Source organism: Protopterus annectens, chromosome 2.part1 (assembly GCF_019279795.1).
Source record: "Protopterus annectens isolate FY-2018-M chromosome 2.part1, PAN1.0, whole genome shotgun sequence".
Classification (NCBI taxonomy): Eukaryota; Metazoa; Chordata; order Ceratodontiformes; family Protopteridae; genus Protopterus; species Protopterus annectens.
Window position 1 is genome coordinate 1,349,871,114 of NC_056729.1, and position 26,304 is coordinate 1,349,897,417.

Genomic DNA, 26,304 nt, shown 5'->3' on the forward strand with positions numbered 1-26,304 from the left:
TGACTGAAAATACCCAGACATAGACTGGGAGCATTATACTAGCTCCAACAGTGTAGGACAAAAGTTCATAGAATCCTTAAACCAAAAGGCCCAGGAACAACATACCACTCCCACAAGAGGGGTAAGCATACTGGATGTGATAATCAGCAACATGGGTACTGGATGGCAAGATGAGAAGTGTATTGCTCACTGGTAAAACCAGACAATAGAGTAATCACACTGGATATACAAATCCTGACCACAGTCCCTGGCCAGAAAACCACAGTGGAAAACATGTGTAAAGCAATATTTGCACTCCTCCAAACTGATGTGGAATCCATTAAAGGTCCTGTGCAGGTGCAAAATATGGGCCACACCTCAGAACCTGTAATACAGCCATTCCATGAACACTGCCAGGAATGCTTGGATTATGCAATCCTAAATTAAAACAAGACACAATGCCATACAGGCAGGCATCTGGCATGGTGGACACCAGCCATAACCAAACCATGCAAGAGAATGAGGAAGCTACTACATGATAGAGCAAACATAAACAATGAAGTAATCACTGATCAGTAGTATGGCAATAAAATATATCCACACATACAATCCACTAAGGCCAGCCACAACAAGTTGAATCTGTGAATCCTGAGGCAATGTTACACCTGCCCCAAGTACACAGACAATCCCCAACTCCACCCAAGAAATACAAATATATGTGAGAGATGCAACCATCTATCCAAACTGGAGGCTCAGCTCTCTCAACCCAGTACTCCCAAAACTAGTCAGGAGGAGAAGGTAACCACACACACTACAAACACAGTCCCACATAGACCTATCACAACTGCAAACCAAACACATAAACACAGAAAAACATTCCCGGAGGCACAAATTACAAACACAGCACACCAACAGAGGCCTCTAAAGCAGACACCCAATCAAACAACCTCCAAACATAGCACATGCAACACATAGTACACAAAGTTGGTGTGCCAAACAGTCACAGGCCAGAAGGAGAAACAACATGCCTGATACAGTTGTAATAGGTGACTCTATAGTCAGACACACTGCTGTCCCCAGACACCAGACTGAACAAGGGAAAGGGTACAGTAAGCTGCCTGTAGGCTGCCACAATACGCCACATAACAGAAATATGCAGGTCACTCCAAAGCAAGTAGAAATATGATGCAGTCATAGTCCATGCTGGTGTGAATGACCTGAGATGTACCTCCCTAGACTACATGAAAAGAGACATAGATGAACTCTCTGATTATGTAGTCCAGGCCAATATGACACTCACCGTTTGCAGCATCCTACCCTTACCAAGAATAATGCCACAGTACAAACACGGAATGATCAGTCATAGCAAGTGGCACACTTACTGGTGTCATTCCAAGGGGATCCAATGTCTGTCTGCTTGGGATGTCATGCTTGACAAGCCACGCAGCTGTTCTTGGGATGGCTTGCATCTGTTACCCCTGGGCGTCTGGATATTGGATAAGGCCTTTGCCACCTCCATAGAGCCTTTTGTAGGCAAGGCTGAAAAGACTAACCCACCAGCCTAGAAAACATAAGTGGAAAGAAACATAAGGGTAATGCTGACCAATGCCAGATGTGTAAACCCCAATATGCATGCTCCCAAGGCCATCCCCAGTATGGAGAACATCGATGTCTGTGCAGTGACAGAAACCTGCTGCAAGCCTCCTGACAGCACACCAGCACTACCAGGTTATACCACATATCATGTGTCATGGCCCCAAAACCTGGAACAAAACATAAAAGGAGGGTGAGTATCCATATTCAGCACAGACACCCATATGTCCAGGTAACTGACAATGCACAAGGCATTGGAGTCCACCCATGTGCAACTAACTGTAGGCAAGACTGCTGTACAGTCTGTAGCATGCTACAGACCACACTCTCACACACAGGAACCCCACCCAGCCGTCCTGAAGACACTGGACAGTGTGAATGTCCCACCAAATACCAAACAAGGTACCACAAATTACCACATAGGTGGTAAACCATTATGTATGGAAGGAGTAATCAGGGACCTAGGGACACAAGTGGACAGTAACCTGTTATGTGACACTCACATTGCCAATGTGGCTAGGAAGACTGTCTACATTTGACACCGTATCAGGAAAGGATTCACATCTACGTCAACAGAGGTCATTGTGCCCCTATACTGTTCTCTTATCACACCCATAATCTAGTACAATGCCTCATATGGGATGTACCTTACCTGACACCTGCAGCAGTTAGAAAGACCTCAAAGGTACCTCACCAAGAGGATAAAGGGTCTCAAATACATGTCATATGCTGCCTGGCTGTAGACACCCCAGCTGAATGCAGTCACATACTGCCTACACAGAGGCATTGCATGCCTGTTGTAGAAGGCCATGCCCAACACAAGAGTAATGGACATGCTCCACCCCAGAAAACTCAAAGCCATCGGAGCTGTGAGAGTGAGAGATGTCAACCTCAACAAATAATGAAATAGGATGTGCTGGGGGGACAGATACATAATCCAGAGGCTCCCCACACCCTGGACCAGAATCCCACTCCATGTTAGGCAGAGCCCCTCACTGACACTCTTCAACAGGAATCTTGCCAAGTGGATGGATGATTGTAGAGTTACACTGGGGGTCTTCACTGTGTCATGTCCAGACAGAGGCACAGCAAAGCAAATCATAAATGGCCATAATATTCACATAGCAAGGGGTGGCAAAAGCCACACACACTCTGGCTAGGCTAACAAATGCCCTAGGGTGGATAGCCTAGTATGAACCTATGAACCTGTGAGGATACAAATTGTAAAGGACACTAAGGATAATCCCAAGGCTTTCACAACTGATGGTAGGAACCGTGTTGGGAATTCACAGATATGATCTGAATCACACAAATATCACAAACACACACACATATTGCCAACATACATCCTGACAGGTGCAGTGCAACCCCCCCCCCCAGAATGCAGAATATCTATCCCAGCAGACTGCTGGCCCCCTGACATTGCAGATGCTGAGGTAACAGCCAGCATCTACAAAGCAAAACACACAGCAGCAATGGTATGCGATGGTGTCCTGGGCTGAGTGCAACATGGACTCCAAGATGAATGGAATGCCAAATCACACTACTGCTCAATGTCAGCCTTACCACAGAATATGTACCCAAAGAGCAGTGTACAACAACAGTGGTCCTTCTCAACAAAGATTTTGCCTGAATGGATACTGAAAACTACTACCCCAGAATCTTGAGAAGCTCGGTCTGCACAGCTATGGAAAGGATCAGCATGTACCACAGACATAAAGATATTGGGGACCTACTGACACCGGACCCTACCCAGTGTGGCTTTCTTAAGTGCAGTTCCTACCCCTAAACATGTTTGACTCAATTGAAACAGTCATTAAGGTCATTGATGAGAGCAATGTGGTCCACACAGCCTAGCTGGACCTTGCAAAGGCTTCTATACAATACCCTACGTGTTCATTATAGATAAGCTCACCAGCTTAAATATAAACCCCTATGTCAGTAGAGGGGTTGCAAACCAGACCAAGGACAGAACAGACATGGTCAGAGATGCTGCAGCCATGTCAGACTACAAACCAGATATAACTGGCATCCCACAAGGCTTGGTCCTGGGATCTCCCTCGTCTGGTATATATGTCCCATAGGTACAGGCAAACATGGATGGACTGTGTCTGAACATGTTTGCAGAGGACTACAAACTGCTCACCATATATGATCCACCAGCTGACACAAGCATCCCACAAAAGGGCCACATAGAAACAGACAACTGGTGCCATAGCCATGTCAGCAAGCTAATTGCAGAAAAGTGTATAGTCACCAATTACCACATAGGTGTTAACCCATTATGTAGTTAACATGTAATGAGAGACCTGGGGACACAAGGTGATAGATATCCTGCATTGGACAAACATGTGCTGTAGTGTTTACAGAAACATACCATATACCCACCTAATCATGAAGGTTGTCAGATCTAGATAAGGGGAGGTCATTGTGGCTCTGCAGTCATCCTCCATCAGTGGTACAATTGACTACAATAGCCCCTGTGGGATGTACCTCAGCAGACACCTCCATCAACCGTAAAGTCCCCAACAGTACCTCACCAGGAGTATCAAAGAGCTTGCACAGATGCCATGTGTTGCCTGTGTTGCTGGTATCAATAAACATGCTGCACCTTGTACAATCTGAATGGCAGTGAGCTATGCACATGAGAGACCTGAACCCCAGCACTGACTTACATAGGACAAGCTGTACTGCATGATCCATAACACAGAAGCCACCCCCACCCAAGAGTGAACTCCCAGTACAGGCTACCCATAGAGTCACTTATCAATTTTCCTCAATAGGAATCTTGATGAGTGGGTGGGAGATGGTAGCTTTATCCTTGGTATCACTGTCATGTCACAGGTAGACAGAGGCACAGTATACTAACCATGACATATGTCATGGCAAACTCCACTTACAATGTGTGTTGAAGGACAAACACACTCTCCAACTAGCATTAGACATGGACTAGGGCACATCGCTAGAGTTTGCAAATGTACACTTATGTTGTGGAATACACTACCAATGTTGCACAAGCCTGGTTTAATAGTTCATATCTGAACAGAATGCAACATGGTCAGATGTACACAACTGGCCCCTAACCAGGCTGTTGTGCTCACTATCGAAATGTAAAGCAGTGATAGCACTAAAGCCCAGGATACTGTCCACCACAGTCAAAGTACTACCAGTACACTATACAGTACTACAGTGTTAGGTCAGTGTGAAAGGATGTTGACAACTGTATGCAAAGTATCCCATGCAAACACTGCAGGCACAGTATAATCCTGTTGTGTTCACACACAAAGCAGTTGTACAGTAACTACACAACATGACACACAACACACAACCATAAACGGGTGATATTTGTAAGTTCACACTCATCCACAAATCTGGTGGGCTGCAGAGTTCAACATATGGAATGCTCACACTGGGCATGCTCACACACTTTGATAAATGAGACATATGTCAGACAACATGCCATGGGAAGGCTGAACTGGGCATGCTCACACATTTAGGCCAAATCTCAGTTTAGCAGTTGGACACACATATCTGGTATTTTTACGTGTTATTCCAGGAACCAACCACATTACAGCAATCTGCCCAGTGCACACAGTTAAATGACTACAGAGACATACGTGATATAGTGGATCCCTCCCATATGCAAACATCTTCCACAGATGCACAAGTTGTTCATACAAACAGGGAATGCTATGGCAATAAAGATGTGCAAACAGTCTATCAGCAACAAATAATGTGCATTTGACAATTAAACATATGGGTGTAGAGGTCAACACTAGGCTGTTTGCCCTAGGGAATGACAGCTTAGCCAGAGTGTGCTTGGCATCTGCCTCCCCACAGGATGCACATTCCCCTTTCTAAACACCGATGATGTCAGCACCCTATAAGTACAGCAGGAGAAAAGAAACCTCCCACTAATGTGGATAGCGTGCTCTGCTAATGCGTCCGTCACAAGTATCATAACATAGTTAGGTAGGGTTTGAATCCTGCAAATGCTCAGTGTGAGTGGGGTTGGTGTGTGTGTAAGTCTGTGGGAGAGAAATGTTCCTTTTGGCAACTGGGAAAACACACTACAGGATGCACATTCCCCTTTCTAAACACAGATGATGTCAGCACTCTATAAGTATAGCAGGAGAAGGAAAACCTCCCAGTAATGCGAATAGCGCGCTCTGCTAATGTGTCCGTCTCAAGTGTCATAACATAGTTAGGTAGGGGTTTGAATCCTGCAAATGGCAAGTGTGTGTGTTTGTCTGAGGGGGATTTGTGTGTGTGCAATTGTGTGTGAGGGAAATGTCCCTTTTGGCAACTAGGAGAACAGACTACCGGATGCACATTCCCCTTTCTAAACACCAATGATGTCAGCACTCTATAAGTATAGCAGGAGAAGGGAAACCTCCCAGTAATGTGAATAGCGCACTCTGTTAATGCGTCCGTCTCAAGTGTTATAACATAGTTAAATAGGGGTTTGAATCCTGCAAATGACAAGTGTGTGTGTGCTTGTCTGAGGGGGATTTGTGTGTGTGCAATTGTGTGTGAGGGAAATGCCCCTTTTGGCAACTAGGAGAACAGACAACAGGATGCACATTCCCCTTTCTAAACACCGATGATGTCAGCACTCTATAAGTATAGCAGGAGAAAGGAAACCTCCCAGTAATGCAAATAGCGCGCTCTGCTAATGCGTCTGTCTCAAATGTCATAACATAGTTAGGTAGGGGTTTGAATCCTGCAAGCGTGTGTGTTTGGTTGAGGGGGGTTAGTGTGTGTGAGGGAAATGTCCCTTTTGGCAACTAGGAGAACAGACTACAGGATGCACATTTCCCTTTCTAAACACTGATGATGTCAGCACCCTATAAGTACAGCAAGAGAAGGGAAACCTCCCAGTAATGCGAATAGCACACTCTGCTAATGTGTCCGTCTCGTGTCATAACATAGTCAGATAGGGGTTTGAATCCTGTAAATGGCAAGTGTGTGTTTTTGGCTGAGGGGAGTTAGTGTGTGTGAGGAAAATGTCCCTTTTGGCAACTAGGTGAACAGACTACAGGATGCACATTTCCCTTTCTAAACACCGATGATGTCAGCACTCTATAAGTAAAGCAGGAGAAGGAAAACCTCCCAATAATGCGAATAGCGTGCTCTGCTAATGCGTCCGTCTCAAGTGTCATAACATAGTTAGGTAGGGGTTTGAATCCGGCAAGTGTCTGTGTTTGTCTGAGGGGGGTTAGTGTGTGTGCAATTGTGTGTAAGGGAAATGCCCCTTTTGGCAACTAGGAGAACAGACTACAGGATGCACATTCCCCTTTCTAAACACCGATGATGTCAGCACTCTATAAGTATAGCAGGAGAAAAAAAAACTCCCAGTAATGTGAATAGCACGCTCTGCTAATGCATCCGTCTCAAGTGTCATCACATAGTTAAGTAGGGGTTTGAATCCTGCAAGTGTGTGTGTTTGTCTGAGGGGGGTTAGTGTGTGAGGGAAATGTCCCTTTTGGCAACTAGGAGAACAGACTACAGGATGCACATTTCCCTTTCTAAACACTGTTCAGCTGAAGGCCATGGCTCTGGCACAAGTTGTCTGTTTCTATGATGCCCCTTTGGAAGATGCTTGTGTCAGCTGGAGAGTCGATTATGGTGGCCAGTTTGCAGTCATCTGCATATTTGGTCAGCCACAGTCCGTCCGTGTTGGCCTGTACCTTCAATAAATATATACCAAACAAGAGAGGTCCCAGGACTGAGCCTCGTGGGACACAACTCGTAACTGGTTTGGAGTCTGGCATGGCTCCAGCAATTCTAACCATGTGGGTTCTGTCCTTGAGCCACTGTGCAATCCATCTAGTGACATAGGGGCTTATATTTAAGCTGGTGAGCTTCTCTAGAATGCCCAAGTGGGGTATTGTTGTGAAGGCTTTTGTGAGGTCCAGGTAGGCTGTGTGAACCACCTTCCCCTCGTCAATGGCCTTGGTGACTGTTTCAAAGAAATCAACCAGGTTAAACCTGGTAGCGCTGGTGTGCCATCAGTAGCCCTGAACCAGGCATCTGTTACTACACAGATATCGATGTTCACCATGCCAAGGAGAGTTTCGGGTGCATGCATCTGGAGGTTTAGACTTCTGGCGTTGGGTAGCATTACTCTTAGTTTCTTATCCCTTGTGATACCTATGAAGGTGGGTTTGTCATTTGAGCCTTGCCTAACATAGGCACTATGGGGGTAGCAAGAGCCTTTGCCAATATCTGAAAGCCCAGGGGTGACAGGTGCAGGCCATCCCTAGCGAAGCAGGTAGTTCAACAGAAGATGAATATATGAAGGTGTAGTGCCTGTGATTAGTTAGCAGTAGCATATATGACTGCTCACGTGGACACATGCCAGGTAAGTCATATGCACTGTGTCACAGGCAATGTACATGTGAACAGGACAAACAGTGACATCCTGTCAAGTGGGACATGGACATACATATAGTAAGCTATGCAGATGGCACTAGGAGTCCACAGAAGCTCTATAACTATGCATTGCAGGTGTGATCAGTATTCCAGGGTAATTGCAAGCAAACATGCATGCAAACAAAGCTACAGTAAACAGGGCTGCATGTAGTCCATTGTACAACAAACAAGCTGTACCACTTCCAGTAGGTAACACTGCAAATATGCAGGCACTATGCACATGTACATGGAAATACAGGTCAGATGGCTAGGGTCCAGTCTCAGCGCACACAAGTGTACAGACCATGTACTGTCAGGATGTACAATAACTGGATGGAAACCCATGTGCTCATACCTGCAGTAATACACATGTCAAATAACAGACACTGAGCCTTCACTCAGTGGTTCCATACTTAGTAGGATGTATGCTACCTGGCCTGCCACCACAGTATCCCAGACATATATGGGGACTCTCCCTCCTGTGACAGTTAGTTTTGTGTGTTGGGGCTGCCTAGCATGGTATGAGATGTGAGCATGCAGTGCTAGGGTGCTCCTGTGTGTCCTGTACCAGTCGTGTAGTACTGCACACATATCAACAGCCTCAAACATCTGCATTGCAGAGTCCAGTGTGGGCAACTTGCCACTTGCAATTTACATGTCCATCATTGCGTATTACTACATTCATTACCTTATCCCCTGTGCTACCTATGTATGTAGCCTTCTGTTGACATCATTACCACCAGTATGCCAACATGTGCAGATGATACACTATGGTAATTACCATGGGTGTAGACAACAGTACATGACAATCACACACTTACTGCATCAGGCATGCTGTGATATACCCACAATTAATTCAGCACACAGTACTGTTAACAACATGATACTATTACTACACATCTATGTGGTCACCCTGTGCATCAGCAACATGTTAACCTGTACCTGCACAGTTGTTACAGATTGCAGGAGGTGGCACAGTTTCATCATATGCACAGGGTGTGAACTTGGTATGCCTGAGTCTGCCACCGATACCACCGATTGACATGTATGTGTATGTGTGTTGGTGAGGGACAGCTGTAGAAGGTGGGGCAATGTTGATGCAGTGTGTGCATGTATGCGGTAGCCCTAGGTGTTGTCAATTTGCATGTGTGTATGGATGCACACAATTCCACCTCATGGCTGCCATATACTGGTGTTTGTGGACAGCCACAGACTGTACCTGCCAGGTCATACAGATCAGTGTCTCTGGCCACGGACATGGTACCTGTGCCTTGCAGGGGTGCTACGGACCGCATCCAGTACCAACCCAGACTGGGTACTGTCATCAGAAGCAGGTGTTCATTGACTGGACACAGATCCCTGTCGGGCCTGGCCAGAGCCACGTGCACGTGGTCTCCTGGGGCGGTCTGATGACAGCACAGGCTGCTGCTGGCACTACGGGGGCGGCCGCGGCCCTGTTGTCGTCCGCAACAACTGCCAGCTGCTGCTGTTGCTGGCATACGGCCACGTCGACGCCTCAACCGCCCACCATCGCCCTGGCTCATGAACATGTAGTTGTGGAACCGGTCTAATATGTCCCCACAACGTCTGTCTATGACATCGGTGAAATCACGGATGGCAGCCGCAATGTCACGCATACTGTCAGTCATGGCTGTGCGACATGCTGTCAGCTCCCTCAGACCCTGTCTGGTGTACCGTTCCATATGTGACTGTGCCTGCATGACAGCCCGAAACATAGCTGAGGTTGTAAGACCTCTGTGGGCACGCCTGACAGGGGCAGTACGCCCATGGATGCTCCACGAGAACCCCTGGACATCTGTCTGTGTGGTACCATCTCTGGGCCATGCCCATGGCTGCTGTGTGGGGAGGCATGTGCCACAGATACCACATTACCCTGGTCAATGCCCACTGTATGCTGTCCATCACCTAGGGACATTGGTGACAAAGGGTGTATTGGCAGGATAACTGTGCGCATTGATGGGGTCGACAGCTGTGTACTGTCAATCGGCTGACCAATGGTGGACCCTGGCATACCTTCCTGTGCCATTACACAGATGTCATCATTATCAGTACCCATGGCACCTGATTCAGGTTCCTGCTACATGACACCAGAGCAGCACCAGAACCTGTGGGAGGGAAACAGGAAACACAGTTTACAATGTCTACACATTACCAGTGATGCACACATGCACACATGCACAGGTGCACACATGCACAGGTGCACACATGCACATGCACACGTGCACACATGCACACATGCACAGGTGCACACATGCACACATGCACACATGTACACATGCACAGGTGCACACATGAACACATGCACAGGTGCACACGTGCACAGGTGCACACATGTACACATGCACACGTGCACACATGCACACATGCACACATGCACATGTGCACACATGCACACGTGCACACATGCACAGGTGCACACATGCACACGTGCACATGTGCACACATGCACACATGCACACAGTTTCACACAATTGTATAGTACTCAGTATGCGTGATATCAACACACAGACACAGACACACCTACATGCATACAAAGAGCACTACTAAGTGAGCCAGATAGTACTATTACTATCAAAACTATTACAGGAATTGTTAATACACACTCACCAGCATGGATAGGCTGCATTGCTGTTATACCAGAGGGACCTGCAGACGTGAAGAAACTAATGTCAGTGGGCACAACTGTGCCATTGTTACTGAGTATGATACAGGTCAGTAGTACAACAGTCGCCTTTCACAGGTCAGCTGCTAATATTGAGGATATCACACTTGCACATTAAATACTATGGTGACAGCTACAAACCAAGGACACACCTCACACATGCATTAACTACCAGTGTACACAACAGTCAACTATACATATGGCATATTACCTGCACGTTCACTGTCTTGCTGCGTGGCTCCAGCCTCCATCATAATGCATGTCTGCTGCTATTGTTGTTGCTGGCGGACTGGAGCCACTACACTCATGAGTAGTCCCTCCAGTCTGGTGAGTGGGGGATGTGTAGCCACCCCACCACTTGTGGCGACCTGTTGCCTGTGGATATCCGACACACGCTGACGGACATGTCTGATTAAATCACTGCAGTGATGTCGTACCTGGTCATATGTCCTATTATGCGTGCCTATGTCATTTACCCGACGGACAAGGTCTTGCCACAGTGCAGCCCTCTCCTGCTGATTCTGGCTGGTGCAGGAAAAGAGTATTGCATAATCCCGCACCAGGCTCTGTTGTATCTCCTCATCCTCAGCTGTGGAGTAAGTGGGATTCCGCAGGTGGGCCATGTACCTGAGAAAGAAAATAACCTGATATCAGCAATATATGTCAGCAGAATTTGGCACATACTACACATGCTACTCGACTGTTATGATACAACATATCTCACATATATAGCATCTGTCTGTCTATTGGTGGATACACATGTAAATGGCCAGGTATCAGTGCTCAGCCAGCAACTGTGCAACAGTACCTGGCACACTCCATACGACATACTACCAAACCCCAGCAGTCAGAACACTGATTCAGGTCAAGAGCACCTCCTCACTCTGGGGGTTTGTATCTAGGTACTGTATGGCCTACATCATCAACTACTGTGAGCTGACCACACACTGATTGTCCTGGATATACATATCCCACCTCCACCACCAGCACAAACGACTATAGTGAATAACATTACAGATGCAAACTTTACACTTTGTAACAGTGACATGGTATCCTTTCAGCCCACTGGGCCAGTGGCAGATACAACCCACAATGCTGATCCCTACACAATTGCTTTCTACAGACATCTCCGAGAATGCATGGATCATGCAATCCCATATATGACCAAGACACTCCCCACAAAGGGACAGCATCCTGTCTGGTGGACCTCAGCCATAGACAGATTGTATTACAGAAGATGGAAGCTACTGCAAGACAGAGCATAATTCCATAAAGGGCGGGCATGTCTGAGCAGCACTAGTAAGGATCTATTTTCCATCATACAAACATCCATGGGCAACTTTGAGAGGGAAATCAAGAGGGACACTACAGATAACCAGAAGGCCTTCTTCAGTTATGTTAGCAACCTGGTCAGGATCCATCCTCTATGCCCATAGTTAGTACACAACAACAGATATTTCGCTGACACCACAGATATTGACAACATTGTGGCAGACAGGTTCAGTGCAGGTGTCACCCCACCCTCTCCCCCAAAATAAGACATAGTTATCCCAGCTGACTGTAACCTCCCTGTCATCACAGATGTCCAGGTGAGAGCCACCCTCAGGACAGCAGAATACACAATATGAATGGGACCTGATGGTATCCCCAGTTGCATGCTACATAAATTCTGACAGGAGCTAAACACACATATAGAAGTGCTATGTAACACTAGCCTGACTACAGGATATGTACCTGTACACTGGCGCACAGTAGCAGTGGTTCCACTCCACGAAGGAGGCACCTCACCATACCAATACAATACAACACAATACATTACATTACAATACAATACTATACAATATGCTATTGCCCCTGGGACTACAGCAGCATACTGTTCTGCTACCCTGACCATTGTGACACATGTGGTGTGATGGTACCTGCTGCTGTCACACAGTTACACAGGGTGACTCATATGGCATATTACCTATCTGACTAACATTCAGCAGGGTATGTGTGACATGTACTCATGGGGAGTCTTGCTTCTTAACACTGTGTGGTTTATTGCAGGGTATGTCTTATCTGTGGGTAGGAACTTTTACCTCCACATGTGCACTCTATTGCAGTGGCACGGAAGACACACAGCAGTCATTTAGGTTGTGGATGGTGTGAGGTGTTACTATGGTTGTTGGACATCTGTCATGGGTGTGACTTACATATGTAAATCTGGGAGTGGTAACCTCTATGTGGGTAGTATATGTGTACTCTGTGGTGTTGTCAGTCACTGTGCATTGGTAATGTGTTTGAGTGCATTGTCACAGTGTTGTACATGTCACTGTGTCCTTCTCCATATCTGTAGCTGTCATGTGAGGTCCATACCATGGCATCCATTATGTGGTGTGGAGGGGTACACCGACCTACATGTCCATAGCTGTTCGCTGACACATACCATGTGCAGGTATTCCAGGGATAGTGTGCCACTGTGAATATCATTGGGGCCACTATTGTACACATTTATGACCCTGTTCACCCCTGACACATGCAGTGGTGGGCAGCCAATCACATATCTGGTGGTTACTAGTGTAGGTGATTTGGAATGTGGTATGGTACTCCGGTTTTGACACTGGTGTTCACTCCATGCCTTTGTCACCAGGCACCTGTTGCAATACATCTGTACACATGTGCCTCACTCAGAATTTATATACATCTCTCTCTCTCTCTCTCTCTATATATATATATATATATATATGTATATAGATATATGTATATGTATATGTATATATATATATATATATATATATGTGTGTCTGTATACATATACACATATATATATTGATGTACATATATTGCTATAGATGTGGAGGGGGGCACAGAGGGGTGAGAGTGACAGAGGGTGGGACAGGGTGTGTTGAAGGTCACATATACAGTCATACCTGTAGATAGTCAGATCAGTCTGTCTATGTATATGTATCTACATATATCTATATCTGTATGTGTGCATTACATATATATGTTTGTACAATATTCTATCTACATCTGTCTATGTATTCCTACATCTCTCTCTCTATGTATGTATACATATATGCATGTCATATATATATATATATATATATATATATATATATATACATACATATGTTGACATACATACGTATCCATATGATAGACAGGTATATCAACATGTTTGTCTACCATACTGTATACACACACTAACATACTGCTAAACATACATAACTGTGAAACCTACTTTGTACATGGCACTACAACCTACAATCAACCAACATTGATATGTGCACATAGATGCTCTCACATACAAATGTATGTACAGCCTTCACTGATAGTTGCTGTATGTTCCTGCCCTTTACACATCTTCATATACATATGGATACAGACCAATGACACATATGGAGGGTTCACAGTATGTAGACCTTTATAGTATTACTTTACATTACCTGTGTTTGTCACAGCTGCTTGTGTTGCCGTCTGGTTCTCTGTCCTGCTTCTCCACTTCCCAGTTGTCAGCTTTCAGGTGGCTGTTGCTGAACAATTTGTTTGTGTCTGCTTAATTGCAATTTTCTCTCTCTCTGTCACTGTCTCTCTCTCTCTCTGTCTGTCTGTCTCTCACATCCTTCTCAGGGTGCAATGAAAGTATTGCATGTGTGGACTGGGAGTACAGCATACTTTTGTAGGTATCTGCATATGCCCATGTGATGGCCTCTGCACCAATTGTTAGCCAGCATTTGCTAATTGCATGCAGCCAGTTGTGTACTGATTGCAGTTCTCACTGTGACTTCAGAACAGTGCTATAAAAAGGTATGTGAAATAGGCGTAGCCCTTTCAGATTTTAAGGGCAGGGACCAAGCTGGTATGCTGTGGACAATGTTCTGTGAGTGTAAAGGTTGGTATCTCTCTCAAATTTCCAGCTGTGTTGTAGATTAACATTCCTCCATACATTTCTCCAGTTTCCTGTACTAACTGTGTATGTACACTGACACCTACAACTACTACTACTGTTAATGTGTGTGTGTGTGCTTTCCTTTCACTTTTGATTGCACTTTGTTGCTAAGGCTTCAATATTTGCCCTTTATAGTCACTACTTGTATGCCTGCTAGGTGTCCTGACTGTAGTGTGCTGCTGTAGCTTTCCTATTTTCCATGTACATTCACACCTTGGAATGCTTGCTATATCTGCTAAGGTGTTACAGCATGCTGTGTGGTCTGGCCATGGTGTGGGCCTTGACATCTATTAGGGTATTTGAGTATGCTGCTGAGCAGGCCCCAGAGACTCTCGGGTTCATCTGTTATCTGCCTCATGGAATGGTACATATCAGTGGGGTACACCCATTAAATTGTCTGGTATACTGCAGTTGTGACTGTGGGTTAGCATGAGCATATGTATTACTACATTTATTCTGCCATGCAAGTGGTGGATACTTTCAGGACTCCATAGTTACCATTGCATGTGTTGTTACACCTTTCTGCCTACTGTTTGTACATTTCACATGGAGTCTGTGGGGCATCCCTGTAAGTCATTCACTGTTGGTATGTCTAGGCTCTTAACTATTAAAATATGGTAGTGTCAGACCTCTCATGTGTACAATTATTTGCAGGTTGTCCACATTACTGCCTCATATTTTGGTCAATATCTCATGCACAGCTTTTTCTGGCAAATCACTCTGGGCTCAGGTCGGACTATAGTGTGAAACATTAAAGTTTCAGACTTCATACCCTTCCAAACATCCCACAAAATGCAGATCCTGTTACTCTCTGAACTGTCTGCATTTGTTGTAACATTATTTGTAATGTGTCCCTGGTTTTGGGCCTTTGCTCCATATATTTTATTACTTGGTCCAGATGTGTTCCTGTAAGAGGTTGCGGGGTATGGGCAGTGATTATCCTGCTGTGAGTATGTGTGTGGCTTGCAAGGTGCTATAGTGACATTATTACCTACTAGCTACCAACTAGCATGGCTGTTTCTGTTCACACACTACTATTATGGAAATCCACTAGTTTTGATAGTAATTCTAAATGGCATGCTTTGTGTACTACACATCTATATTCCCTTTACATTAATTCCTACTATTACATGATATATTTATTTTAGCACAATGTTCTTGTATAAGATTCATGGCTTAGTGGTAAGTCATGCAGACTACTGTTTCCAAGGTCCTGGGTTGGGACTGCCAGTGGGATTTTATTTTGCTTCTGAACTGACTACAAGACCTGTCAATCAAAGTGACTAAGGCACTTTTAAGCAGTTGTAACCGGGTTAGCACTGGTTTGCGCGGCGCTCACACATGCGCACTGGCGTTTAGCTCCGCACACACCCGCTTACAACCGCTTAAACGTGCTTACTCTTCTTGCACACCGCTATTTTCTTTGAAAGAAAAGAAAATGGGGAGACAGGAAAGTGGTGAAAAAGGGGTCACAAAGAGGGTAAGACAGTAGGGAAACAAGCTTGGGATGTGCAGGAGGGATGTAGGTAAGGCCCATAGCTGCCCATTTCTTCATCAGCAACAGCTGTGCATATGTATGTAATTTGGTGTGACATTTGAAACCTTCCACCCCTGAGAGAGGTGTCAGGACAACAATAATACTTGTTGTACAGCCAATTGTAATTGATAGGTTCCATGTCCAGCAGACATGTGTGCATAATGGGCAGCTTTGTATGGGCGTAATTTTTTGCGGGTACAGAGTGCCCTTTTTTTTTCAGGTGAGAGTGGTATGTCAGGTGAAGGAAGTCGGTACAGCTGGGGAGGTAGGTTGGGTAGGTAAACAGACAAGACAAACAAGACGCATACAGGGCGGTGTATGACATGTGTGGGGGGTTACACAATTGACGGGGACGGAGGTTTGGATATCCAGAGCCCATGAGCCCACAGATGGCAACAGTGGAACTGATATCCCCACCCATAGGCAGTTGCCACTGTTCCTTCACTGCCCAGAACGGGGCTGTGCTGGGGGCTGTGTAAGTGGGGCAACAGGCATGCCTATTAGTTGCACCACCCGTGCCTCGAGCTGGCGTGGGGCTCGAGAACAGAGTCCCGAATCTCCCTCGCACCACAGTCCGGACGCTATGGAGGGTGAGTAGTGGTTCTCCTCCGGCCACACTTGCAGAGGCGAGCCCCATCCTGCAGCACTTCCACCGCAGGTGGCACAGGGCCACCGGAGGAGGGTCCGGACTGGCACTAGTGCCAGGTGCACTCGCCAGCTGAGGTGGGAGAGGTGGGTCCGCTGGAACCCGCCTTCCCTGTCGTCCTATGTTTTGCATTATGTCATGACAGTTTGGGTTAGTGACATATAATACCATTCACAATTAGTTGTAACAGCATGCATTAGTATTCCCATTAACCAAACGCCCAGATATTCACACCATTGAACAGCGTGCATAACACATGCATAATTTGAACAGAAATACACAGTCCAACAACATGCAGGGTTAATTGATGGCAACAGGCCATCAGGTGTGGATGTATGAACAGGGCAGATGCATCAACGGACATGCAAATATATATGACCCAACAGGACAAACGTCCAGGGGTGTTAATTGTGATTACACATACCATTTTCATGTGGAATGGGTTATATGTGGTTATAGGGTGGGGTAAAGAAAGTAATATTAACACCTTCGAATAACAATACATATGCTGTACATTTCTAATAGCTACAGTTATATACACACTACTGTTCTGACTACAGTTTCCTATATGATAACTATTTCAACTTGGTGATAGGACTGTTACTGCAACATCAATATACATTTTATGGTTCTTCATACACATTCATATCTAGCTTTGTTCAGCTACATCATCCTGCTACATTTGCTTTATATAGCTGTAGACAAGTGTGGATGTTTGGTATATCAGACAATCATCCTATCTGCATATTGCAGACTGAGAGCAACGTATCCAGATTTTGGGATACACATTCCAGATGCAGCAACACTTTGAACAGATTTTGCTGTTTGGTTTTGAATCTCACATGCATTTCATTCTGTCTTGACTGCAGTATACTTTATTCAGGGGTTATTACTACTGTATTGCTGGATTCATGACACTTTCTCACACTCTCTCACTTGCTTTCATTTTGCTATTCAGGATAGTACTTACTTCTAGGCTTTATTGACATGTTTTACCTGTAGTTATTACAATCCTTTCCAGCAGTCTCACTTCTGTCATGTTTCAGTATTTCCACAGGGATATATTTCACACATATGATTTCATCATCTTCTGCAGCTATACTTTTCAGCCTGCTGCAGGTTGTGTACTATTTTCTTACAGGTAGGGCATTTTTATTTCAGAATATATGTCAGACAGTTTCATTTTTTCGTTTAACTTACAGGCTGAAACACACTTTTGTAATCAAGCAATACTTGCATACACTTTCACACTGTTACTTGCAGATTTTATTCCTTACTGACTACACTGCACTCTTTTGCTGACTGTCATACTTTTATATTTCTTTACAGTTACTGGTAGTGGATTACTGACCTGCCTGGTGGCGCAACCGCACCAGCCTATCACCATAGGCTCTGCGGTTCGCAGAACGGACACCTGCAGCTGTAATATAAATGAAGTAATATTGGAATACACATCTCCATAATATCAGCTAGTTTAATTTCTTACATACATAATTAAATGTTACTTACTCAGTAGTGGGCGTTGGGTGTTTGCGGGCCTCCTGGATCCAAAGGTTCAGTTGGTCCTGCTTGCATCTCTTCAGGTCCGCATGGTGGTGACGGACCTGCTCACCAGTCCTTGGAATCCCTGTGGCACTGGTGAGATCATGAGCCAACCGGTCCCACGCCTCGGCTCTGTATGCTCGCCAGAGGACCTGGCCCTGCATGAGTTGGGCCTCATGATTATGGACTAGGAGCCAAACCATGTACCTGGACTCCTCAACACCCCACCTCTGTGCTCGAAAGCAACTACCCTCTCCTACTCCTGTCATTCTGCCTGCAGGTCAGTTCTACAATCGTTTATGCTGTGTATTCCCGCCTATGGGGCTTATATAGTCCATTTTTCCCTTTATATCTGTGATTGGCCATTTTGGAATTGTATCAACTTCAGTAAACCTGCATTGTCATGCTCCAGTTTGTATTCATTCCTATATATTAGCTATTATTGCATTTCTAGGTACTGCTGTCATGGCTTAGTGGTTCTGTACCTTGACTATGGTGTATGGTATCCTGGGTTCGAATCTGGCATTTTTCATGACTGTCTAGACATGCTGAGGGGTGTGTCTGTGTAAAGGCAGTTTTGATACGGCTTGCTCAACGTTGACCGTCGGTTAGCTTGTTTGCGTGCGCAGCTCGGCATAAGCGGTACGCTGCTTTAAGCCTCATTTGGCTATCGGCACGCATATTACGCTCAGCTCAGTTAGGGTCACATGGATTTAGTGTGTTAGACCACTGCTCAGCTACGGGCACTCATTTTGCACCAGTTAAACCACTGCTCATCTACGGGAAGATGCACTCACTCTGTTAAACTGTAGCTCAGCTATGAGCACATCTGGCATTTTTTATTCTTTTGTTACCTCACATTTCTTCAATATAAATTGGCTATTTCATTACATTTTACATAAATTGTGGTTTTATGTGTACATATTTGTCAGGGACTTGTTTCCTGCTTATTTTGCAAAAAAAAAAATTGGTGTTGTGGGGGCTTGAACCATGAATGCCTGCTCTTCAGCCAACATCTCTACCACTACGCTATTGCTTCCTGGCTTATTTTGCATATTTAGTTCTTATATGCTTTCCCACTGACTGCTAACTGTAGCTGCGCTACGGGCACGCCAGCATAAAGCGCACTCACGGTTAAACATCTTTACAATTTAAAAAAAATATATAACTTATATATTTTATGTTCATAGTCTGTGGGGGCATGTGTTGTGTTGTGTTTATTCACATTTCCGTGGACTCCGTTGTGGGTGTTTACTTTGGGAACTTTTACACTTCTGGGGGCGTGTCCGCTTGCAGGGCTCGGCCTATGGACACGCCCCCTACTGTCTTACACGGACCGTGTTAGACTTAGGTGTGATTCAGCATGCTCTCATGAATATGCAAAGCATGCTGACATCACTCCGTTTAACTGCAGCCTCCGTGTAAGAGTTATAACTCTTACACGGAGGCTTCGTGAATCCTTGCCTTACAGTTTGTTCTTACAACTAGAACCAAAATGCATTGTGAATACAAAACAAAAATAAATCTTATAAGAAGTTCAGATCACAGAGAAGTGCTGAATGTAAGGTTAAGTATAATAAGTTATGTAAGAAGGTAAAACCAGCTGTCAGACAAGAAGGAGAGAACATGTAACAAAACTTTTAAGTAATTTAGTTGATGACCAAATAAATTTTTGAGGTTTATAAGGTCTGCTAAGTCAAAGGATAGTAGTGCAGTCCCATTACGTTATGGTTGACTGTGTGGAGAGAAAACTGTTTTCACACATAAGAAGCATTTAAGGAGTATTTACTGTAAAAATATGCAAACAACGACTTTCATCTCTACGGTTATGGCCTCATCTGATATTCAGTTTATAGCACATTGTACATTTGCAATAATTTGATGCCTGAAGGTAAATAAAGCTGCAGACCATGACATTGTCATGAATCAGGATCTTAAAAAAACTTTCTTTTTTCCTGGGCATCTGCACTGCAGCTGACCTTTGCTAACTAGTTTCACCCCCTCAAATTTTCATTTTCCCTGATCGGTACTACTCCTGGGTGAGTCCACTTCAGCAGGATGGCAAGGGGTTGTGAAACCTATAGAGTAAGAGGCACACCTCTTAACCCAGTACTTATACCTGGGTAAGTCTGCCTTAGTAGTTTAGGAGGGGGATTGGAGAAACTTTGGTTGGGGAGGAGAGTGCGGCTGGGTCACCTACAGCATCATATTGTATACAGCCCTAACACCATGCACATGTTCTGTGAGCATTCTCCATAAGAGTGCACAATAGGTGTCATGTGGTAGGATAATCCTGCACTGACCCTGCCCCCACCTAGCCAGCATAAGCACACAAGTCTTTGCCAGTAAAATTGGTGCACTTTTGGTATGCCCTGAGCATGTATCCCATCTTTCCTCCTGCAGAAGTAAACAGATTCAGCTCCTTCACTCTTCTTCCTCTTCAACCAGCTCCAGTAGGTATCTTAGTTGCTAATTGAACTCATATTATCTGGTTAATAATCAGGATTTTATCCCTCTCTTCCAGGAGAGACACCTGTCTTAAAATCCTAGTTTCGTAGAACCTCTATAATATGCATTTCCTAGAAAAAAACACTGGTGTTAGCCCAGGAGATGAAAGGAGAGGCTGAGACACTGGTAGACCTAGTGATGGATGAGGGCAATGGAGTAGAGACCACTAAGTATGAAGAATGACAAGGTGAACAAGAGAAAAAGAAACCCAATTTATGCTGATGACATCAAGATTTGGAAGTTTCTTACAAGTCACAATGACATCATTACATTAAAGAGAGCTTTAGATGAATTACAAACTTGGGCCAAAAATATATAGTTTAATAAAAGTTAACAAAGCTGAATGCATGGCATTTTTTTCAAAAGTTCATGGGCAACAGCTGGGAAATGTTACAACTTTTAAAGATCTTAGGGTATTAATTGACAGCAAGCACGCCTTCACTTTGAAGTAAAAAAAAACTGTAGGCTAAATCAACAGTTATAAAAAAAAGACATTCCTCTGTTATTTGGTATCCTCATCTGAATACAACTGGAATTTGTATGCCATACCTCAACACTAATGCCTGTGGCTTTAGCTTTAGAACAGATACATCGCAGATTTACTGAAAGGATCAGTATGGTTTGCACCTTGCCTTTCTACAAGAAACTGGAAATACTGAATGAATTTACTGTATCCTATAAAGGCTTAGTGGAATCTTAGTTGTGGTCTTTAAGACTTGTCAAGATCCCATGCCCTTTGAATACTTAGGCCTAAAATCTTCATGTGTACATGAAATAGACTTTTAAGGAGCTTCGTTTGATGCAACGATATTATTAAATGCTTGTGTGACAGATCAGTTCTGTGTTAGAATAAACTTTTCAATGCAGATAAAGACTGTGACACTGCTGAATACTTTAAGAGATCTGTAGATGACTTCTGTGGCTATGAAAAATCTGAGGTGCCAATGGTACTTTAATTCAGGCAGCCTGCAATATAGATAAGTATTGATACACAGCACATCATGGCCAGTACGTAATACACCCATGTACCAAAGCTCTTAGTGATTCTGAAGGATGCACACAATGGAATGTGATCATGGATGTGGTCTAGGACCATTGTACAGGCATTATACTCAGTGAATGGAGCACATTTGCAAACTATCACCCCATCCCACATTCAGTCATACATAGTTCAACAAGACAGCACCATTGCAGTACTACCAACTGGTCCCAACAGAGTAACCTGTGGGACAGCAGTCACATACAGTACAATGGTTATTCACTTGGCAGACCAACAACCCCTTCTTCTTGCTAATATATTGCTCAGCATACATTGCCAAGTAACATATTAGTGTTGACAAATCAAAATCCCTTCCAACAACTCTGTTGCATGGCGGGAATATCCTTACTGGCCATGGATTTCCCTATGGTACATGTAGACCTGCTACCACAAACTTATTTGTCTTGCCCCTCACACTTGGACCTTTAGAAATTATAGGAAAAAATGTGTGAAGTAAATTATAGCATGAGACAAATGGGAAAAAGGAAACCATAACAGCTGTACTACATAAATGTTCTGAAGACATGGGGAAAAAACAAAAGTTTCTGTAGTAAGTATGCTCACAGACGAAGTTAGAGCTTCCACAGGGTCTCCTAAAGACAAAACAGATCCAGGTGAAAGGCTGAAAAGATAAAACACTGAGTAAAAAAAATAATCCAAGAAACACCCAGACTAAATACTGTTTTTACTTTGTAGTACCTCAAACCTCCTGTAGTATAGGAAAACAGATGAGACATTATCAATGTCTCAGAAAAAGGGAGTAAAGTACTTTGTAGTCAGGAGTAAAGACATATTTTCAGAGTTGCCTGTTCTGTGCAGTCGTCATTGGTCTCCAATCTGCTAGAAAATGATTTACAAAATCCTATTGTTGGTGTATTTGTCTATTCAAAACTTGTGCTCTTTCTACAAACCTCAAACATGCAGTTATAGTATGTTTATAACATACAGTTAGGAGTAATACTTGTCTCTGTCGACTTGAGCACCTCACATACAAAGATGTAGTACGAGTATAACTCGATTTTTATACTGCTTACGCACCCCAATTAAAGAAATCAGAAGAAGAATAACTTAAAGCCCTAGCCCGCATTGAACATGGTTAACAGGCATTCTGAATGATTGCAGTCAGATATCACTAAGAAAACAGCCATCCTGATAAACAGATGTTAGTAAAAATAGTTGTGTGAATACTATTTAGAATGTCTTGTTACCTTGGGAGGAGAACATTTACAGAGTGTCCAGTGCTAAGAGAATCCTAATTAGCAGCCATCTTCTGTAGATGACCTACCACTATTCAAAATGAGCATTAATGTAACATTGAACAAGAATCATTCACGCGAGTGCCATGATCCAGGCCAAACCCATACATAATAATGCTCCAAGTACTCCCCAGTCTGTTATGTGGATAATACACAGCTTTCGAATATTTAGAGCATTTGAGTGGTTTGAGCTTGACAACATAGTTACCATAAAGTACCCTTTGTCCACTGCTTGAGGTGGATGTTAGGCTTTCCCTATCTACTGATACCTTCTAGTAATCTATTAAAATATTCAGCATTAATCTTCCATTACAAAATCATGACATCATGGAAGCCAGGAAGAGAGTAACAAACTCACCTAAATGGATCACAGATACCCAGCCTAGTGTACCCTGAGCATAAATTCTTTCAAAAATAAGCAGCTCACTTCCCCCCTCCCAGGGAACACAAATGTCTCCTCCCGCTACCATACCATCATCATCATCTTCTTTCAGCTGTTCCCGTTAGGGGTCACCACCGCGGATCACCTGTTTCCATTTCTTCCTGTCCTCTGCATCTTGCTCTGTCTCACCAACCACCACTATCCTCTCTCACCACATCCATAAACCTTATCTTAGGCCTTCCTCTTTTTCTATTACCTGGTAGCTTCATCCTTAGCATCTTTTTCCCAAAATACTCAGCAACCTTCCTCAGCACATGTCCAAACCAACGTAATCTTGCCTCTCTGGCTTTGTCTCCAAACCTTCCAACCTGGGCTGACCCTCTAATATACTTATTCCTAATCCTGTCCACCCTCGTCACACCCATTGCAAATCTTAACATCTTTAACTCTGCCATATCCAGCTCTAACTCCTGCCTTTTTGTCAATGCCACTGTCTCCAACCCATATAACATAGCTGGTCTCACTATCCCCTTATAGACCTTCCCTTTCACTTTTACAGGTACTCATCTTTCACAAATCACTCCTGACACTCTTCTCCACCCACTCCATCCTGCCTGTACTCTCTTCTTCACCTCTTTTCCACACTCACCGTTACTCTGAACTATTGACCTCAAGTATTTAAACTCATCCACCTTCGCCACCTCTACTCCTTGCATCCTCACCATTTTTCTATCCTCCCTCTCATTCATACACATATATTCTGTCTTAGTCCTGCTGAGTTTCATTCCTCTTCTCTCTAGAGCATATCTCCATCTCTCCAGGGTCTCCTCCACCTGTTCCCTACTCTCACTACAGATCACAATGTCATCTGCAAACATCATAGTCCATGGGGACTCCTGTCTGATCTTGTCTGTCAACCTGTCCATCACCATTGAAAATAAGAAAGGGCTCAAAGCTGATCCTTGATGTAACCCCACCTCCACCTTAAACGCATCTGTCACTCCCACCACAGACCTCACAGCTGTCACACTACCCTCGTAACATATCCTGGACCACTCTTACATACTTCTCTGACACTCCTGACTTCCTCATACAATACCACAACTCCTCTCTAGGCACCCTGTCATATGCTTTCTCTAAGTCTACAAAAACACAATGCAACTCCTTCTGACATTCTCTGTACTTCTCCATCAACACTCTCAGAGCAAACATTGCATCTGTAGTGCTCTTTCCCGGAATGAAACCATACTGCTGTTCACTAATCATCACGTCCCTTCTTAACCTAGCTTCCACTACTCTTTCCCATAACTTCATGCTGTGACTGATCAATTTAATCCCTCTGTAGTTACTACAGCTCTGCACATTACCCTTATTCTTAAAAATCGGTACCAAAACACTTTTTCTCCATTCCTCAGGCATCCTCTCACTTTCTAAGATTTCATTAAACAATCTGGTTAAAAACTCCACTGCCATTTTACCTAAACACCTCCATGCTTCCACAGGTATGTCATCTGGGCCAACAGCCTTTCCATTATAGTAAATAATTAATCAGCAAAATGCTAGAACACCCTGAAGAGTCACACATGACCCTTGACCCGGAGTATAAAAAACAAATGACCAACCCACAGGAAGTACAATCTGCATCCCTTGCAAACATCCAGTGGTCAAATGCACATGTATCAAATTCAAATTGGAGGAAAATAATCCCAGTCTAAAATATGTACACACCTGTCCTCCATCCCAAGCATCACAACTCAAAGGAGACTCACTGAACAAAATATAAATCTTTCCTGTTTAGCAGAACCAGGGCAAAAACCAAGGTGATCATATCATGACAAATGAGGAAAGATCAAAACACAAATGCATCACCAAGCATGTTAACTCAGGGTAAAAGCAACAAAATCCAAAAATTGGCTATAATAGGTCCTACAGTGCTTTTACATGAACAAACCTAAAAGACAGAAGCTGACAGTAAGTTAACTAATCCCAAACTAATGTACCCCCTTCACGCAAGCCTTGGCTACCTCTTTATTAACATATCTCCACCATTTCTGTGTCCAATGTACTTGATGTCAACACTGTGTTGGGTTGCATGTCTTGGCTTAAAAAGATCCTGGTGGTCGATATCCTAGATCAAACCTATGAACCTAACACAAATCCATTCCACAAATGCAGTAAGAAAATTCAGGAGCCCAGGCCTAGCACAGATATAATGCAATATCCTATCATTAGTAGGACACAGTAAACTAGGACTAATTTATTTAATAGGTAGATAAGAAATGTAAAGAAGTTATAATAGTAAAACTAAGACTGCATCTCAGTAAAGCACGAGAAGCCATCTTGGTTAGACAGCCAGAGTGAATGCCTCAGCCTAAAAGAAATCATGAGGAGATACTCACACAGTGATATATTGAGCTTACTGTTACATAAAACTGTGCAAACAAGAAAAGTGAACATTCTAAAACTGTTATAATAAAAAATAAACATAGACTTCATATTTATTTATTTTAAATAAAGAGCATATTTCTGAGACAATAATAATAAAAGGTCATTATCAAAATAAATGATGTGCATAATTTAAGTAAATAGAAGTAAACATATGTATAGATGATATATTAACGCACTAAAACTACAAATATTATAAATTATGCAATTTATTTATTATTAAAAATGCAGTGGTGCAGGCTCGTTCTTACATAGGCCTACTACATTATAGTGAGTCAGAAAAGACTGCAAGGAACATCCCCAAATACATAACTTTAAGTTCCTATCCTTACTGTTTGTTCTATCA

General features: G+C 43.8%; 1 protein-coding gene across 2 annotated transcripts in view; it reads left to right on the forward strand.

Moving 5' to 3' along the window:
* AFAP1 (actin filament associated protein 1) overlaps window positions 1–26,304 on the forward strand; it is a 1,391,048-nt gene that overhangs the window by 416,413 nt on the left and 948,331 nt on the right. The gene's annotated exons all lie outside the window — the stretch shown is intronic.